The sequence below is a fragment of the Athene cunicularia genome (assembly GCF_003259725.1).
Source record: "Athene cunicularia isolate RWA chromosome 1 unlocalized genomic scaffold, athCun1 chr1_part1, whole genome shotgun sequence".
Classification (NCBI taxonomy): Eukaryota; Metazoa; Chordata; class Aves; order Strigiformes; family Strigidae; genus Athene; species Athene cunicularia.
The window spans coordinates 14,741,150-14,761,611 of record NW_020799091.1 but is presented as its reverse complement, the minus strand read 5'-3'; the positions used below and the strand labels follow the sequence as shown (position 1 = coordinate 14,761,611).

Sequence of the window (20,462 nt, the reverse complement as noted above, 5' to 3'; positions counted from 1 at the left end):
GATTCTATATTCCTTCTGCATTGGTTTCAAGTTGCTTATTCTTTGCACATCTCATAACAATCTTCTCTCTCTTTTTTTTTTTTTTCTTTTCAAGTAGCTCTGTGAATATTTTTCCTTCTGTATGTAAAAAGAAAAATAGATGTATAAAAGCAAATCTTAATTCTAATTTGCTAGTCCCCTTTTTGCTCACTTCCCCTACTCTTGGTTTTCAGCCTACCTTTGTGTCAGTCTGCATAATTTCCCCATGTGTCAAACTGTCAGGAAAAGGCAGGAGTGTTTTACTGAGGTCAGGCAAACTGAAGATAGTCTTGTTTGCTCTGAGCCAAGTACATATTGGTTTATGAGTCCCTTTTTTGAAAAAGGAGTGGGTAGGTTGTTTCAAGGGAGGGAAATTCCCTAGAAATGGACATCTGAGAATTCAGCTCGGCATATGTTTTATGTACTGTTATTTCTGTACTGAGATTCAGGAGCAAATTAGAGAAAATGCATTTCCATGCTATACCCCTGAGAACCAAAAGGAGGGTATATACGCACTGAAGCTCAATAATGCCTTCAGGCTTTCCCAGGTGGGGAGTGCTGCGTTAGCTCATGACGCTATACCTGGCACAATTTATGGAGCTCCAGCTTGCCTACATTCCTGAAGCCTTTCCTCAGGTTCCCGGGGACTGCAGCAGGTTCGGACGCTCTACGGTGATTTGTGTTTTCATGACAATTTATGTTCTGCAAACCTCAGCCTCAGATATCGCACCCTGTGAAGAGGAACAGGTGAGGTGGCTTGGTTATATTTACCATTGCACTTGCACAGAAGGGAGCCCTCAGGCTGAATGCAGGACTTTTTGGGGATCAGCAGGTTGATCTACTCTGTTGCACTGAATAAATGGGCTGGGGTGGATGAGAGGCCTTGCACTGTATTTTAAACAGAGTCTACAACAGAGATTCAATATGGTGCACTTCCTTGCTTTCCTGTCAGCCTTCCAAAACACTCATTGTTGTATACACTATTTCTGAAGTGAGTTGTGCTTACAGACGATATATGTATATATTTTAAGCTTCTAACTTTATGATATTATGTCTTTAAGAATACTAATATTTTTGTGTCTAAACATGAGCTATGTGTCTAGGCTCCCACTATAGTTATCCAACTGCAGTTAATGCAGGTGATGGACTCTGGAAAGTGTTTCAGCTAACCCTTGAATGGACACCTAGTTGTAGGCAAGTGAATTGCTCTAGGCTCCACTGACTGTGTTAATTGGATCTCCATGAGCTGTAATGGGAGTTTAGGCACCTAATGTAAGTGTAGACATGTACGTTTAGGTACCTGAATCTGCAAGCTGATTTCATCCCATTAGAATCTCTATGGAATCAACACAAAGAAATGAGCTAGTCTGTGATGCAAGTAATTTCATCCTAAAATACACATCTAAAATATGGTCAGATGAATCCCACCCCAGGGTTCTTCCAATTTGTTGCCAAGATTGCAATTTTTATAGCTTGTTACTTTTATATCTAATTTAGGAGCTTCATTTCAAACATTTTCTTGGAGCTTGAATTCTTCATAGGCAAAGGATATATGGGAAGTATATATAGGGCATCTAGTTCTTTGCCATTGACTCTAGATGAAAGCACAATTTGTTCAGATATAATTTTCAAGGCTAGTTCATTCGTAAGCTCACTTTAACACATCCTGAACCAGGAGAAAATATATTGCCATTTCATATTTAAATTAGTACAAATAATTGTTCATTTAATTGCCAATCCCATCAGTTAAAAGCCTTTAATAAGAAGATACAGGCAGTTCCAAGCTCGTATGCTCTTCCACAGTAAAATTCTCAAGGGCCATTTCAATAAAATATTCTGTTAACCATTACGAGGCTTTCTGAATCAATTGATTTTGCTTTTCTATTCTAAGGTTAGATGTTCATTGTGCTTTTCCCCACCATTTTCTCTCCCTCTAGAAAGCATAAAAGTGAAGTAAAAGACTCAATCAAATAAGTTTAATAGATTTTGAAATGAGAAGGAACATTATGATCTTTAATAGCCTGACTCCCTTAATAACACAAGCCATAGAAGCTTAACCAGCAGTTCCTGCATTCAACGTACAACATTTTTTAAATTTTAGCACATCTGTTGGAAAGTTCCCAGTCTTGATGTACAGATTTCTAGCAAGGTAGAATTCAGCACATCCTTAATTGTTCTGTTTGGTAAATAACTCTAACAGGTTAAACCATGTACCAGACAGCTTTCATCAGGTTTTGATAATAGCTTTGCATAATAAGCAGAGCTACCAGGAGTCACTTCCCATGTTGTTACTTGTAGATCAAGGGCAAATCACCTCTTAATCCCTTTCTGGATATATTACATGTGTTGATCTTCCTACTGTCCTTACTATAAAAATGCTCTCCAGGTATACAAAATTAATAAAGCTGTTCCATGAGATATTTCCACATTTTCTTTGCAATGTGGACATCAGAATGGGACACAGGATTTTTATTAATGTGTGCAGAAGTGATATTTCTATCTACTCTCTCTTAATACTCTGCAGCTTACATATCAAGGATAACAGTTTCTTCCCTAATTATAACGATAAACTGACAGGTAGTTTTCCCTAGGTTATTAGTACAACTAAGTTCTCTGTAGTGTTGTCATATTCCTCTATTGAGAGTTTATATTATTGGATGTATAGAGTTTGACTTCTGTTAATTAATATTTTGTTCAATGGAGATCACCTTACCAAGTGATCCAGACCACTCTTAAAACTGGTCTGTCATCATTACTATTTACCAGTCTAGAAAATTTATTCCATCAAAAGACTGTGCCACGGACTACTTTGATTTTCTCACATAAATTTGCTAGAAAGTTTGAGCTGCTATGAAGTAACACTTGGAATTTTGTAACAAGATTGTACCTTAGTAATGCTGATGTATTGGCAAATTGTTTTCATTTTTGCATGTAACTAGTCTTCATACAGTTTTAACGATCTACTTTGATTTTGTGAAATTCTGTTTTTTAACACTGACACTAAAGTTTAAGTAAAATGTCTTGCCAACATCTATTATAATTACTGAGCTTTTTTTTTTTTTTTTGTCATCTAAATTTTTTATATCATGTTTGTTTGGCAGAGTTAAATAAAAGTTACATAAACTGTTTTTGATTGTCATTAGTTATTTCAACATCCTTTTATTTTTATATGAATGCCTTCCATATTAGACAATCAATTGGACTTACTAGAGCTTTGAAGGCACTGTCTTTTAATAATTGGGCAACGGATTTCTAAAATCTAAAAGAATGACTGATTTTGAACATAAGAGAAATCAACTGAATATTCACTATGAAAAGCAAGAAAGCCATCAATAGCTTCACTATATTTGGGGAATTTCAGACAATGAATACATTAGAAAGAAATGTGCTCTTTGACTAAAATTTGGAAAGAGCAAAAATAAATTCTTTTGCATGCATGGTTTTAACAGCATTATGCATATATGTGACAGGCTGATTTATTACAAGCATCGGGCATTTTCACAAAAAATCTATTATTTTAATCTATTTCCAGCTGAAAAGTATCAGAGTCACACTCTTACAAAGACCAGTTTTCCCATATGCATGTATAACGTCAATGCTAGTGTAAGTAAAGAATGAACCATTCTTAGTGCAGGATTTGTTATACCATTTCTTTCACTATATTTTTCTTTGTGAAAATTAGCTAATCACAAAAGACTATGGTAACATTTAATCAGTGACCATATTAGTATCTCTGATATTTCCATTGGAGATTTGTACCAGCCTGATTTTTTTCAAAACACAGTGGATTTCATAAATTGTCAATGTTGCAAAGTGTTCGTGTAGATTTGTATTCTGGAGAGCAATACAACATCTCATTTCTTATGATAGCATCAGTTTTCTTCAAGTTAATAATGAGGAAGTTCCTTCACTTTAAATGATAGGGGACTTCGTTGTTTTTTCTCTTCTGAGGTTTTATTTATGACTCAGCTGCATTCAAAAGTGAAGGAATCCTGTAGGTCACAAAAGATTAAAATTACAAAATATTACCTGAGCTTTTGTCCTCAATTCTTTTAGCAAACAGTGTTACTTGAGAAATACATAGACCATTAAGGGAATAAATGTTTCCTTCACCTGTTTCCTTCACCTCTGTAGTGACTTCTGTTTATTTTCATATAAAGTAAAAAAATATGTTAATTTTTAGCTACCAAATTGCATAGTATGTGTTCCACACAATTTTGAAATATAAAATTTAGCTTGTTTTTTTCTCTTCTTTAATCTTGCATTGTTTCAGCCAAAGCCTTTCTCCTGGAGTTTTGTTAAAATTTTAATTAGAAACATTCAGAGCATATGCATCATTAAAGTCTGTTTTAAACAGGTTTGACTGCAGAATACAAAAAAGCCTTTTACCATTACTTGAAATACTAAAAATAATCCCACATCCAGAGCTGTCCATAATGTTTAGAGCTTTCAATTTAAAAACTATCCTACTTTTGGCATTCACCCTTACTTAATTATTTCTTACTTGGGGAGAATGATTCTTTCTCTGGCTGAAGCAGCAGCTGCATCATATTGATGTAATCCAAAAAAGGCAAAAAATGTATTTGTTATTCTTTCTTGGACAAATGACTTGAGGAGACTATATAGAAAGTGTCATGTAAAGTAACAATATTGTCTCTTTGAGGCAATTCCATCTGCCATTGTGTTTACTAAGTTCCTTTCCCATATCAAGTTTTCTTTTGATTTCCTTTATCCTAGAGTTATTTGTGTTAAATTTATTATTCTCACTAAAAGCAAACCAAAACAAAACAGCCCAGACCCTACAGTATTTCATATTTTCCAGTTTTTCCAGAACAGTAGTTATTTTTTTCAAGGGAGATGTTTCATTATGAATTAGACATCACTGGTTTCATGCTTAAGTATGAATCTTTGACTACCAAATGTACCACTGAGACCAGGCAAATGATTGGTATTTAAATGACTTTGTATTTGGTTTTGGTTTTGTTTTTTTCCCCAGCATTTATTTGTGACACATTAGTTGTCTGCCTAATTCACAAGAGCTTCATCACCCTTAAGCCATGTCAAAGTTCATCATCTGGTGTCTTGTTTCCAGTGGTGACAAAAACCATCTGTTGTTGGAGAGAGGTACAAAGCAATGTAGGAGATCCTACCCACCATAGTGATCTCCACTCAGTTTCAAGAGCCACAAAGACTTAAGCTTTGTTATGGTTTAACCCCAGCTGTCAACTAAGCTCCACACAACCACTCACTCACTCCCTTCAGGTGGGATGGGGGGGCAGAACTGGAAGAGTAAATGTGAGAAAACTCATGGGATAAGATAAAGTTTAATAGGCAAAGCAAAAGCTGCTCATGCCAGCAAAGCATAACCAGGAATTCCTTCACCACTTCCCATCAGCAGGCGGGTGTTCAGCCACCCCCAGGAAAGCAGGGCTCCATCATGCGTAAAGGTTACTTGGGAAGACAAATGCCGTCACTCTGAACTTCCCCCACTTCCTCCCTCTTCCCTGGCTTTATCTGCTGATCATGACGCCATATGGTGTGGGCTATCCCTTTGGTCAGTTGGGATCAGCTGTCCCAGATGTGTCCCCTCCCTGCTTCTTGTGCACCCCCAGGTTACTTACTCACTGGTCAGGTGGGGTGAGGAGCTGAAAAGGCCTTGACTCTGGGTAAGTGCTGCTTAGCAATAAGGAAAACATTTCTGCATTATTGATACTGTTTCCAGAACAAATCCAAAACATAGGCCCATACTAGCTACTGTGAAGAAAATTAACTCTATCCCAGCCAAAATCAGCACAAACAGTAAATAGTTGTGCAATCTCTGTAAGTATCAAATATGATTTTGAATCCCAGCCTCACTGACCTTGTCTTCATGTTTGGAAGAGGCCAAGTTCTGGCTATCTATACTTTCAGCCACTCCACTGAAAGCAAATGGAAACAGATAATTGAGTTCCAAGCAGTACCTATTTTCCTTAGCTACAGCTTTAAATTCTTGGTATTCTAGGAAATTCACTGACTCTTTTCCAAACTCTTGTGTTTTATCAAGGAAAAAGAATTCTGCTTGTTTTATACCTGTGGTTATTTATAATAATTTCAGCCATCTTAATTTATAATAGCCTACAGTATTTAGGCTACTGCCAATTATGTTCACTAGAGATACATTTAGCTAAAGTGACCTCATATGGCTCAGATCATATCAGCTTACTTTTTGCCATCCAGTCTCTTTTTCATTATAGGTTTGTAAGCCTTACTGTGGTATTCTTGTTAGATTTATTTTCTGTATGAAAGGATTTTTTAATTTTACTTTTTTAGCTGTTCTACAATAACTCCCCATGTAGTCACTTTTGTTGCCCATTTCTTGAAAGATAGTTTGCTCCATTTCTGAAGTAGATAAAGCTATCTCACAGAGCCTTAAAAAGAACAAAATGTACACACACAGAGCTACTGATGACTAATTAGTGTCTCATAAATTTATTACATTTTAAATTTCTTATGTTAACTCCCACTGCAACAACAATGGTCTGTTCCCTTCATCTCCACTGTGGGAAAATCTGTGAATATTTAGAGGTAAATGGAAATGAGCTAGATGGTAGTACTGTACAACCACAAAGACTGGTAGAGTATGAGCAAAATAAAGAGGATATAAAAGAGGAAAACATTTCCTTTATTCAATTAGCATATTTGCTAGTGTTGTGTACAATCTGAGCAGCAAATTTTTATGCCATTTTTGAATCTCTCATCACACTTTTATCATTCTATATATTTGAGAAGTTTGTCTTAATTCTGACTATATCCCATTTTCTCTCCTTGCATATGCTATTTCTCAGAATATAGCTATTTGAAGGTTGACGGGTATAATTACACGATCCTGTTCTTTCTCTCTGCTACTTCTTCCTTTCCAGTCTTCCAAAGAATGGCATTTTAGGATTAGAAAATCTATTTTCTTTACTATCTTCTCAGCAATAAACATAGTTACTTAAATATTTCATAAGAAGCAGGATTTCCTGCAGTGTTTAAGTAAAATGTTCTGCAAATGTGCCTTTGTACATATGCTTTTGCATCTACTGACGTGTGCAAGAAAACAATTTCTGTGGATTTTTCACAGCTTGCATTATGGACTTCTTCATTTATGGTGGTTTCATAGCTTAACAGCTTCTGCATATATCATGCTTCTGCCTACACTGAACAGATGAGCCTTTGTTATGTTTGGAATCGTGAAAGGCTTCCCACATCATTTGGATCTTCATTGTGGTACTAGATTGCATCTAATGTGGTTCTACTTGGTCAAAATAATATTTAGCAAAATCACGTAGAGACAGATTCCACCATGTTATTCACATTAAGTCCTTCCTCTGTCAGTGATCCCCAAGATACTTCCAACTCGGAGTGATAGAATATGGTTCTATATAAAAGAGGTATGTCTTCTATTCTGAAACATTAATCACAAATTAGTCGGGTGTTCTTAATCAATGCCCCTTAGACACACACAGAAATGCACACATCTTGCTCGAGAACCCTCAACAGGGAAGGAGATATACCTGGATACTACTGGTGTGTTGGAACTGACCTTTAATGATCTCAAATCTTTGACTCTGCTCTTCCTTGCATGCTCCACCTAACTCCAGAAAGTTTGTAGCACAAGAGACCAGGTGCTGTTCCTCTTGTCCTCTGTCTGAACTCTGGGCTGCAGTCTTCCAACGTCTTCTTTACTTGATGATCCCAGAAAGAGCAGAAATATCTTTGCAGCGACTTGCAAAGCCAATGTATGATGCAAAGTCTATTCATGGTATAAACATGCAACAGGATTTTAAGTAAATAATATGAAAGATTAAAAATTATATTAAAAATATTAATGTTTTTTCTCCTTACATCATTAATCTCAAATTAATTATACCACCTGTTCTTTAATAATTGAAGTTGGTTACTTCTAACATTTTAGCTACATATTTGATGCTCATACCCACAGCTTTGTTTTTAGGACATGTCAGCTACAAATACTTTGAGTCTTCAGCCTTAAATACTTCATGATGAATCTTCATCAATCTCCAATGACTGTACCAGGGGTATCATGCACTATCTAGGCATTAGATGGAAAGGTATATGCACTGCAGTCCAATTGAACACACTTCACTTTTATGAGAAATGTGTGCAGTCAGTGTTTGTATTCTTGAATAAAAAGGAAAATACAGGAACAAAAAAGTTAGATAAATGGATAAATGTACTGTAGCTCTGTATAGGTCCCTACAGTTCCTTTGAATGTAGCATGTTAAAAAACACAAACATGAAGTTGGGGAAGCAGGGAAACTAAAAAAAAAAAAAAAAAAAAAAAAGAGAGAGGGAGAGATTTTTCTTCTTTCTTCTAACCCATGGCAGAATATTAATTTCAAAGTAACTCTATGGCACCATTCTGAATAATATATATGGTTAAAAGCAGAGTAGGGCTCTGTTTAAAGACAGCCACTTCCTGGAGGAAACCAAAGTGTAGCTGAGCAACACATGAAAGTAAGAACTTTGGGATGGCTGTTCCATGGCAGATGGATCTAGTGCTGCTTGCTAAAAACCACCTTCTATCCTCAGTATTACATGGCATCCCTTCTGAATGTGACACTATTAAACTTGCTGCAGAGACCTAGTAAAGTGCTTGAAGAACAGTTCGTCCTTTTGGCAACTAAATAGTTGCCTTCCTGAAAATGAGAATTAATACCTTTTCTCAGATAAATTTCCAGATAAAATCAAACCCTTTATTTTCATACTGGACTGTAAATTGGAAATATTCCATGCTTTTAAAAAACACAAAGCTTTGGTAAACATAAATATTTTGAAAGAAATCTGTAATCCTGACAGTAAGTGGAATAACAATGCCCACAATATAAACTTACAACTGATACTGAGATCTTTATAAAGCTTTTTCTTTCAGGGGACGTTTCAGTATGTTCCCTTTTAACTAGCACAGATGACAACTATTAATTCTTCTCATAGAGGTCAAAAGATTTTGGGAACTGTAAGGGAAATGAAAAATCCTTCTGATTCTACTTTAACTTTATCTCAGACACATCCAGGTTGCTCAAGCAGAAGATGGGACCAGAAGATGGGATGAGAAGCATGATGGCTGATGTATAGCTAGGTCCGATGTACAAACAAGGAAGGAGAAGACTTTTTTTCTTTTCTAATATTGAAATCAACTTTATCCTGATAGTCTGCAGTCCAAAGTAAATACTTCCATGAAACTACAATTTAGAGTCTATAATCAATATGAAACTATATGTTTCTGAAGATCGGATCCTTATGAAAAATGATGGAACATTTTTTTCTCAGGTTTTCTATTTTTTTAAAACATCCTGCCAAAATGCTATGGGATTGTTTAGAATTTCAAGTAAATGAAGCAAAGTCTAGGAAATGAGTATGCCAGTAACTCTTGGGTTGACAGGGCTAATTACAGGTAAATATTAGTGTTATTTGCATTATATTCATACTTCCAAGGGAATCCATACACCTTAGAAACTGGCTTAACTTCTCTCACTGCATGGCTTCACCTGGGAAATGGGAATGCAGTGCTTTCCTATCCTAACTTGTAATCTCAGCAGATGGTTCCCAAGCAGCTGTTAATATGATGGAATATTTTTGCTTCAGCAGATCCCTCTCATTGTCCTCACCGACCATTTTTGATTTTCTGCTTGACAGGATTACACAAATGTGCTTATGGATTACAAACAAGAGTACTTGCTTTTAGTACAGAATAGCACAGAAGAGCATGATAAGGCATAAAGAAAGGCTGAAGAGATCTTACTGGAACAGAAATAGTGAAAAGCATTGCATCTGTGACTGATCCTGTAGTGGAACGGTCTGCCAGGCAAAGTTCCTCCAGCAGGGAGACTGTTGTAGTGAAAGATGCAATCAGGTGTTCTCCTTAGGTGGATAATGGCGTGTTTAATGGAAGCCTCCGTGTGCTGAAACACTGTATGTCTTTCCAAATGTTTCAGGAGCATTTGCACCGGCCAATATGGGGAACACAGCTGTAGTGCAGCATCTTGTGAAATCTAAAATGGGAAGATAGGGAACTCTTAAATTGGTTAGAACTGTCTTCAACAGTGTCAGCACTTTTCTGTCCAATTAGCATGCTAGAACCGGAATGCCCTTTTTAACTGTTGGCTTCTAGAGAAGAATCCTTACCTTTCAATATCTTTACAAAGGTGTTTATATGTATTTTTTTCCGCTTGTGACCTGAGCTGACCTGGTACAATGGGGTCTTAGCCCATGTTAGCAGAACACTGAGTTTAATCTAGTATACTTTGCTTTTTGATAGGTGTTAAATGCACAGTTACAGGAATATATCATTATATTCCAAATCCTCGTTCAGAGGGAGCTCCTCCAGGAAGACAGTTGTCTGCACTTCTCTACAGAAGCATTTGCTAAGTAGGTTTGGGTTACAGTGAAGACCAGGGAGAAAAAAAAAAAATAAAAAATTAGTCTCATGTCTAAGCATATGGATGGAAATCTTAACATTTGATATCAGACCTGAGTTTGTTAACAAGTCATTTGTGAAGTTTTAATGGTAGTGTCCAACCTATTGGTTTCCTGATCTGTTGATTTCTTATAAGCATAATTAATATTTTCCCCATGTTGTTTTATATCCCTGAATGTGAAACATTGAAGATTATTTTACAAGATATGGGAAAAGATTGTCTAATGGATGTAAAGATCTTACCGTTGCTACTGGTTGCATAATCCTTCAGTGAAGATTTTTGAAAGATCTTTCATTTGCTGCTTTATGACTGATAGTTCATGGAAGAAACTTTTTTTTATATATTGTCCTGTATTCAAAAAGATTCTTCTCGCCAGAGCAGGAAAGTTAAATTTCAAACTACAGCCAAAATTATCACCTTTTCCTTAACTTCACAACCTTCACTGTTGAATCTATTTTCAATTTATGTATAAAAATAATGAAAGTGGCATCATATATGTTAGTGTATTTTCTGTTAAAAAGTATTTGAGTATTTTTATACTCAGTCATAGCCATAAAGAACAATAACACCTGCCTCTTTAAGTCCTGAAGATCTGAGCAAGCAACAGCTACTATCCCTCTACCACTGGGGGGGATGGAATTTAAAAGGAAGTATGGACCATGTCTTTTCCCTTATACATCCCATACTCTCCTAATAAATTGTGATGCTGGTGTTCTTGTTTACTTCTTTAGGTTCACAACACAAACCTTTCACAAAAGAGTAAAACTGGTGATTTTATCATTCTACAGTTCATTCATTCTCTCTCTAGCATACCTAGACTTTTCCTGGAGCAGTGCCTAACATAAGGCTGTAGCTTAGTCCAATATGTCATTGTCTCCTCCTAAGTTTTGCGGAGATTTTACGTTTTATCCCTGAGTTTACTTCTGCTATGTGCCTTACTTGACATGTCTCCTGTTCATAGACTAACAAAAAATGCAGGAGTCTCTGCATGGATTCACAAGTGAAATTCTTGGATATAATAGTCTAGGAAATATTGCCAAAGTCAAAAGAAGACTCACAGCAATGAAAATTAATTCCTTCTCTTGCCATGGATCAGAAATTAGACAGAAATAGATAAAAACATTAGCTAGAAATGTAGACTTGTCTAATATTACATTTTTTCACCATTTGGCAACTACAGATAATGTATTCTTGTGCAATTTATGCATGCTTCTACAATTATTTGAATGTGTGGGGCTTTTTATTTTAATCAAATGCTAAAGAGAGGGCACAGTCACATAGGAAAAAATGTTGTTCCATATTCTTCTTCTAAACATAAAGAAAGCCTGTCCTTCAAAGTGTTACATGCACCTGCTGTCCAGTGACTTCCCTATACATCTTTTTATAAATGGTGGAACTCATGTAGAAGGTGTTGCTAAAGGCATCAATATGCCTTAAAGGTATAAATGTTTAATTTTTCCTGATCCTAGAATCAGTAAGTAACCTCCACTCTATTTTCATAGGTTTAGTGATTAAACAGTTTTGATTCTGAAAACTTTAGCAGTACTGTTTCTCAAGAGATAGTGTGTAAATCTTCTGACATTAAATTTTAAAATGTAGTTTTTATGAACTATAATCCCTATATCCACAGTTCTAGAGATGCAAAATAACTAGAGTCAAACCTGTATGGGCCTGGGGCCATGATTAAAAACTAATAAGGTATATTGGGCAAATACTTTACATCTGGAGGTGCAGAGTGTTTATAAAATCAACAGATTTTCAGTGATAACAGGTTTTCACATGAAATTAAGTGTCATTTCTCTTGGTGAGTATTTGTCTGCATACAACAGCAATAAAACTAACCCAAGAATGTAAGTAAAGAGACAAGAGAAGAAATAAGTAAAATGTTATTTTCACTGATATTGATTTTTCGTTTGACATCAGATTTGGCTGTTATTTTGGGCTTTGTGTCCTGTAGTTGGAGATGATAACTAGATAGTGCTATCAGGTTTTCTGCTGAGAAATTACAAATATAATTTTCTACCCAAATATTTCCTCCTTTCCACTAGCTTTTGACTCTCCTACACCACTGCTGGTAGACATTATTGAAATCAAGGAAACATATGAAAAAATATAGTATATAGCATAGCTTAAGGTATGGAAATTTACTACAAGCCACTTAATATTTTAACACATGATTAAATCCATGCAAGTAGGATAAATTATTTAATTTTCTGTGGCATTAGCCTATTTGGTCAACTGCTTAAATATTGCTACCTCTTCTTGAGAAAATATTTTTCTTTTCAAACGTATCACATTGTATGTGTGAAAACATAGTCTACATCTTTAAAGGTCAAGTATTTACTAAAAAAAATATAATTATTCTTGTCATCCATGAACTAAGGCATGCCAGAATTTGAATAGAAACAGCTGTATGCCCATCCTCATGTCCACTTTCAGTAGTGAGTGTTTGGAGACTTGTGTATTAATGTTTTGTTCTTCAGTGTCTTTCCTCTCATCAGTTTATTTAAAGTCACTGATTTTCTACTAATTCGTTCCATCACCTCTTTCAAATTCCATTACTCAAGCACTTTTCTTCACTTGTGTCTTCTTTCTGGCATTTCTTATTCCACATAGAAACTGCTGACTCTGTTGTTTTCTTCATTCATTTTTGGTAAAAAAAAATTCATTTTCATAACAAGATACTTTCCAGATCATAGTGGCTATATTAAACCTATACGTTAAAGTACAATTTGCTGAGTTCTAGTTCTTACATTAAAAGTGAGTTATGCCAAGCTATTTAATGTATTAGGAAAACAAACAGAGAAATTAAAAAAAAAAAAATAAAATCCTGCCTTGATAGGTTCTTACATTGGTTTTAATGTAAAGACTTCAATTTTTCTCACAATGATTAAAATATTGATGTATTCTATGGAAGAGCTGGTACATATTTTTTTTTGCCTTAACTGTTGGGAAATTAAGTTATAACATCTTGCCTGGGGTCATTGAGAAATTGTACAAAAATCTATTAACTACAGGTGTGGAAGGGTGGAGGCTTGTTAAATTATATTTAGTGGATTAAGATTTCTTTTTTCCTATCTAAGATAAGGATCCTTTTTACTTCACTGTGCTTCTTGTAACATGCAGTTGCTTATGCATACCTTATGGTTCCTTCACAACTGAAGTGATAGGAAAGCTCTCCAGAGCATTATGGAAACTGATGTGAGCAGGAGTTATTAACGGATCTAGCCTTGGGGAAAAGTCTGTCTTATCAAGCCGTGAAGTTTGAGTTTATTCTGACCATTCTGTGTCCACAGGCTCATGAAGGGTTGCTGACCTCCTGTCTGGCTTTCATCTGAACTGTCAGCTTCCAAAAATCTGTGCTGGTATCCAGTGAAAGCAGAGTTTATCAGATTTTCTTTACTTTCCTTCTGTAATAGAAACAATGAATAAATCAGGACTTTTAGTTTTCGGGACCTTTTAGAAAGTAAACTTACTAAGGGAATTTATTTGAGGTGCTAGGTGCCAAATAACCACATGGAAAGCATTAGTACATTGTGTATAATAATTAAAGTACCTTGCAGATGAAGTCCTGTCTGTTTATGATGAACACTACGCATTTTGATAAAAACATGGGGTTGTTAGCTTTATAGTGATCTCTTAATATAATGTAGTGGGATGATGAACTCCTTCCTCACAAATACAATGGACTTTTTTGGCCAGAGGTGCAGGCACTAATGTAATCATCTCCTCACACTAGTCTGTAATGTATGGACTTTCAAGGATTGAATTGCCCCACAGGACCTTTTAAGACCATTCCTGAAAGCTGCTCTTAGGAGCTTGCCACATTACTAATTTCCAAGGTGCCTGGGGGTAACCTTGCTGTGGCTGACTGCCCCATGCTTCATTCCCTCACAGCTCAAGCACCAGAACAGCCTTACAGTGCCCAGAACAAACCCTACTTGTAAACAGCCTCTCTGTCATTCCTGGCAACAGAAAAAAAAAAATTAAAAAAATATTACAGATCAGTAAGAAAACACCGTTATCTATTTCTTTTGCACTAGCATTTAAGGAGAGTCATGCACCTCAGCAGAGAAGTATTACCTATTAGAGATGTGTGAGCGCATTGGACTAAGGAAATTGAAGGTATTATCTAAAACATCATCATGAAAATCAACACATGAATGCAAGCTTTGGAATCAAAATATCTGGCTATGGTTCTGTCACAGTGAACTTTTCATACTGCTTTTAGTTCAGGGCATGGCTAAGAAGACTACAGCAATGTGAGCATATCCATTTGATTAATGGGAAAGCAGGTTGGAAGTGGAACAAATGACAGATTTATGGCCATTAAACAGAACAAATATTAATAATAAAAATATCTGTTGTATTTGCAACTGATTTCTGCCTCTGAGATAGTAGCAGTATTATCAAATTTTATCATGTACTACCACAAACACTTCCATATGTGAAGTCTTGACTGCTGGTGTCATTGCTGACCCACTTCACTATGCCACAGTCTTGCTTATGGAAACAAAACTGTTTCTGTGAGAATTTATCAGTTCAGATTTGGAAAATTACTAAGTGCTTTGGGGCAAACGAGCAGTGAAGATGGCTGTAGATCAATGAAAGGTCAGTTAAGGATCAGTTAAGAAACTTCTGCTTATGTTTTCAGGGATGACTGAAAGCCTCAAGCTTTAGAGACTACTTCCATACATCCTATGGAAATTACCAAGACAAATATGATTCCAAAAAGACAGGTGTGGTAGCTTAACCTTGACTGGCTGCCACCCAGCTGCTCTCTCACTCCTTCTCCTCAGAACAGAACAGGGAGAGAAAATAACATGAAAAAGTTATGGGTCGAAATAAGGACAGGGAGATCACTGACCAGTCACTATGAAGGGCAAAACAGACTTGATATAGAGAAGATTAATTTAATTTATTGACAATTAATAATAAAGTAGGTAGAGGGGGATGGGGAATGGAGGTTGTGGTCAGTAAATAACACTTGTCTCTACCATTCCTTCCTCCTCATGTTCTTCCCCTGCCCCAATATGTGTCCTTTCCATGGTGTACAGTCCTTCAGGAATGAATTGCTCCAGCATGTGTCTCCCAGGGGTCACAGGTCCTGCCAGAAAAACTGCTCCCGTGTGAGTGTGCTGGGTTTAGCTGGGATGGAGTTAATTTTCTTCATAATAGATAATATGGGCCTATGTTTTGTATTTGTGCTGAGAACAGCATTGATAATATAGAAATATTTTCATTATTGCTGAACAGCTGTCACGCAGAGTCAAGACCTTTTCCGCTTCTCAGAGTCAAGACCTTTTCCGCTTCTCACCCCACTCAACCAGTGAGTATCCTGGGGATGCACAAGAAGTTGGGAGGTGACACAGCTGGGACAGCTGACCCCAACTGACCAGAGGGTTAGTCCACACTACATGGCATCATGCTCAGCAGATAAAGACAGGGAAGGAAGAAGTTTGGACAGATGGTATTTGTCTTCCCAAGTCACTGTTACACATGGTGGAGCCCTACTTTTCTGGAGATGGCTGAACACCTGCCTGCTGATGGGAATTGGTGAATGAATTCCTGATTTTGCTTTGCTGGCGTGAGTGGCTTTTGTTTTGCCTATTAAACCATCTTTATCTCATCTCATGACTTTTCTCAATTTTACCATTTTGATTCTCTCTCTGATCCCACTGGGGGGGGAGTAAGTGGATGGGTGAGTGAGTGTTTGTGTGGGGCTTTGAGAGACTGCTCAGAGTATTTGCTGAGGTTTCACCAAGACCAGTTATAAGATTTCTATGAACCTGCACGGAACAAGGATTTGGGCCTGTAAATTTGCTTCAGGCAAGGATGTGGGGCAAGGCACGTGCTGAAAAACACTTTGCAGAGTATAATGATATTTCACATTGTTCAGGACAGGCTGAATTACTAAACAGATCTCATCTTACAGATGTGGGAAGTACTGAGTGAAAGTAGTACTCTTAAATTATAGTTTAGAACATTTTCTTAGGCTAAATCTTTGTGGACAATAAGAGTAATAGTGGAGTTTTGTTTGAAGGCACACAGTGCACTGCCTTTGTCTGTGACATTAATCTTTTTATTGATATTGAAGATAGGTTTTAGTCAGCTCTAGGCTACACCTCCAACAATATTTGATAAGTTCTGGACAATAGTCTCAACTAAATATCACTGTAATTAAAAATAATAAACAGCCTGAAAGAACAGAAAGTCTTTTTGTACTGTTCTTGCTTTACTCTAGCCAATTCATCATCTCCATGATGATCAGTGTAATCAAGGGAGGAAAAAAAGGCAGCTTGTACTTGACACCTGACTGGAATAACCAAGAGTTTGGGAAGAAATTTTTTTACTTGTTTTACCTCCAAATTTGGTGCCTCCTAAGTGATGTTTCCAAACACCGAACCTGACAGTTGGGAATATTTATGCTGAAAACAATAATCTTAATTTTTTTTTTCCTTATAAATAGTTTATGCCCTTTAATGGTCTGATGGCCTTCTTTAAGAAGTTCATTAATTAAACATAACATTGTGTCAGCCCATGTATAAAGACCGATGGATTTAGAATAATGTAAATAATTTACATTTTCTTCAGAGAGTGTCCTGTAGTATTTTGTCGGTGGAAATGAAGCAATTTATGACTGACAAGACTTTCAATTTTTGATCCAGGATCACTCAGAGAGGTGGAGAGAATAAACAGAAATGTTTGTTTCTCTACAAGAAATTAATAGGAAATATGAGTACAGAGCTAGGTAATGCATTAACCATTTAGAAAACACACCAACTGTCAATGCAAGAAAATGCTTTAAAATGTGCTCAGTGAAATCAGCATACTGCTGCTCAAAACATACTGCTCACCATGGTGGCTGGAACTGAGAAAAACATAGGCCTTGCCATAGCTATCTTTATCAGTTACACCTGGAACAAAAGGCAGCTACTGTACAAAGCACAGCAATAATTAAGTGTGGTCTTTCCTTGTGATCCATGTAAGGTCTGACCTCAATTAGAGCTTTAACTGATAAGGATATTTATCTATTGCATGTATCAAAATATGAAGTAACATTATTTTCTTAACCACTTTATTATTTTCATTGATAAATAATAACAGTGCCATTTGTACAATTTCCCCTCAAGATTGCTTCAGAGCTTAACTCCTACATTTTGAAAGTAGGAAATAATAGGCATAAAATTCATACATACCAAATTCTTTAAGTCTTCCAGGCATCCAAACCAAACATGCAATTGGTGTGCTGAGGTTGAGGACAACATGACAGCTTTCTGCACACACTTTAATATGCATATATGCTTTAAGCTGATGTACTAACGTTTTGCATTAATATTTAATATAGGTCATGCCACCAGCGAAGGAACACTATTGAATACATGTTCTTTTACATCCCTGGAACACTGTAAGTAATGAAATTAGAAATATTTCTTGGTATTCCTGTTACTAAACATAGTGAATAAAACCACACAGGCAGCTTTAATTCAGACATTTTCCCTATTTTGAGTATGGAAACAAAATGGTTCTTTTTTTCCCTTTGTTTCACATTAACTTTCTTTTTGTTGTTGTTTTTTTAATGCAGCATAGCTATATCCTCTCCTAAATATCCAAGTAATTAAGAGGAAAACAGAAATATTTCTTTATGCAGAATGTTATCAGCACCTATCTGGATTGATTTTCAGCAGGACTGGCATTATGTAGACAGGTTTGTCCTGTCCGAGCTAGTCGTGAAGCAGCAGCAGGCAGCCATCTTCTGCATGCTCAGCAGTAAAAGGGAAATGGGAAGAGGTGAGGATCCGGGGTTGGTTCCAGATGAGGAACAGAAGCATTTTGTAAAAAAGCAGGAACCCATCCCACCTGCCTCCGACCTAGTCCTGGCACTTTCATGGGCTCTCAGCTTCAGTTATCTTGTTTGTGGGATGCTCGTCAACGCTTAACTCTACATTAGCAAATTAAATAGGGCCAGGACTCAGGTGTAAGCACTGTCCTGCCATTCTCTGTGTTGATTAATTGCTAGCATTCTCTCTGGCACAGTTTTGGACAGACATCAAATCATCACGGGCAATGCTCACTTAGGGTTCAGGGAAAAGCACATGGGCCAGGGTCTCTTCTGCAGGCACTCTGCATAAAGTCACTCTCATGATTTGAATGAAAAGGTGTCTAGTCATATCATGTCATGCCTTACTGCTTTTGTTCTGGGCCAGAGAATGAACTTTGTGCATGTTTCCAAAGTTCAAAATTCTGGTCTTTAAACTACTATATTACTTTGCTTTAATTCAGTTTGAGTGGTTTAGGGAGAATTCACACGATCTACCATCCTTGAGAGAGGATGGTAGTACCTGGTGTGGGAGTTGTAATAAACATCGATAACCCACTTGTCCATCTAAGAGCACTCTCTCCACCAGAATGACATGATCCCCAAAAAAGAACATCTGTATGTAGACTAATTTCCAAGGTGAAGCGCATATACCTGAGGATTTTAGAGCTCTTAGAAGCCAATCCATAAATGGAGTATTCAAAGAGAAATGTAGTGGTGTTTTCTTACCACATAAATATTTAACTCTGATCTTGTGATCACTGTAACATTTACATTAAAGAGATTGAGCAGTTTGCATTGTCTATCATTCAGAAATTGTCCTTAATGGAGATTGTCCTTAATGTGGTCCTCTAAGGCAGGTCACCTACTGGGGTTCTTATCAAATATTTATTTGTTAATAATTTATAAAAGGTCTCAATTTCTACAGCTATTTATGGATATTGGCAGGTGTGTCTAATGAGGAGGGACAAGGAATAAATCTACGTTATTACTAATTTTATTTAATCTATAAACCCTCCAAGCTAGTAATTTGCAAGCATATCCTAATGACTGACATTGCAGGGTCCCCAGACTGGATGCTTTGAACACTGATGTAAATCTGTAATGCCTCCACTGACCTAGATGAAACCAAACAAATCTGTATGCACTGCAGAGTTCTTCCTTTTACCCTTTATGTTCACAGCGTCTCTTGTCCACGAGGGGCTTGCTCTCTAGTAACTTCTTCAGGAACTGAGGAGGAAAATGAAGGATTGAATATTTTTTTCCTCATATAATTCACTTTGTCTGTGCATTTCACCTTTTGACTGCGAAGAGGCAGATAGTTAAAGGACCGAGGGGTGTGTGTGTGTGTGTGTGTGTGTGTGTGTGTGTGTGTGCAGGTATAAACAAGGGGAAACAGCAAGCATAAGATAGGGAACATTTCTGAAAGCCACAAAAATGAATGATGAGTCCTGAAGTCACAGTAACAGTGTCAGGCAAAGTTAGATTTGTAAAAGAATCCCATAAAACTTTATTTCCATTAAAAACTATTGTAAGAATAATTGAAGACATTTAACAATCTAGTATAGCGAACAGCCAGTCTCCTAAAAATAATTTGTTTTACAGATAATTACCACTTGGCTGAACCATTGTTTATGGCTATTAAATAATTATTCAAGTGTACATCTTTGACTATGTAAAAGTTCTTTGCCTCCTGATGACAATCAGGTTAAATGCTAAATATGCACAATATAATATTCAATTCACTTACCATATTCTGGAGCTGTAATAATCACTAAGAGAAATGGTTAGTTTTCTGCTTTCATTACCATCCTTTTTATGCAAAGGAAATATAATACCTTTGTAGGTTTCGCTTCTTAACTTTATGACTGACACTTTCCTTTTTCCCAGGAATAACAGGTGACACATAAAGTAATAAAAGCTGTGACCGAGCTAATCAAAAGAACTGAAATAAGAGCTATCAATGAAATAAAGTACTGATTATTTTTTCTTTGATGATCCTGTTTGCCCCTCAACTCTCCTTGATTGTTACTTTTGGGCTTATTAGTTTCATTTTTTCTAAAATGGTTTACCTCCAGTCAGCAAACTAGTAGCATCCCTCAAATTTTAAGATATTATTCTTTTATATCCACATATTGTTCTCAACAAACCCATACTGTCTGATG

General features: G+C 36.5%; 1 long non-coding RNA gene across 1 annotated transcript in view; it reads left to right on the top strand.

The window, feature by feature from the left end:
* Positions 1-608: 608 nt before the first annotated feature.
* Positions 609-20,462, top strand: part of LOC113480726 — a 41,905-nt gene continuing 22,051 nt past the window's right edge. Inside the window, exon 1 of the long non-coding RNA XR_003398517.1 lies at positions 609-765. This is a non-coding gene — a long non-coding RNA (uncharacterized LOC113480726). The remainder of the gene's footprint in view (positions 766-20,462) is intronic.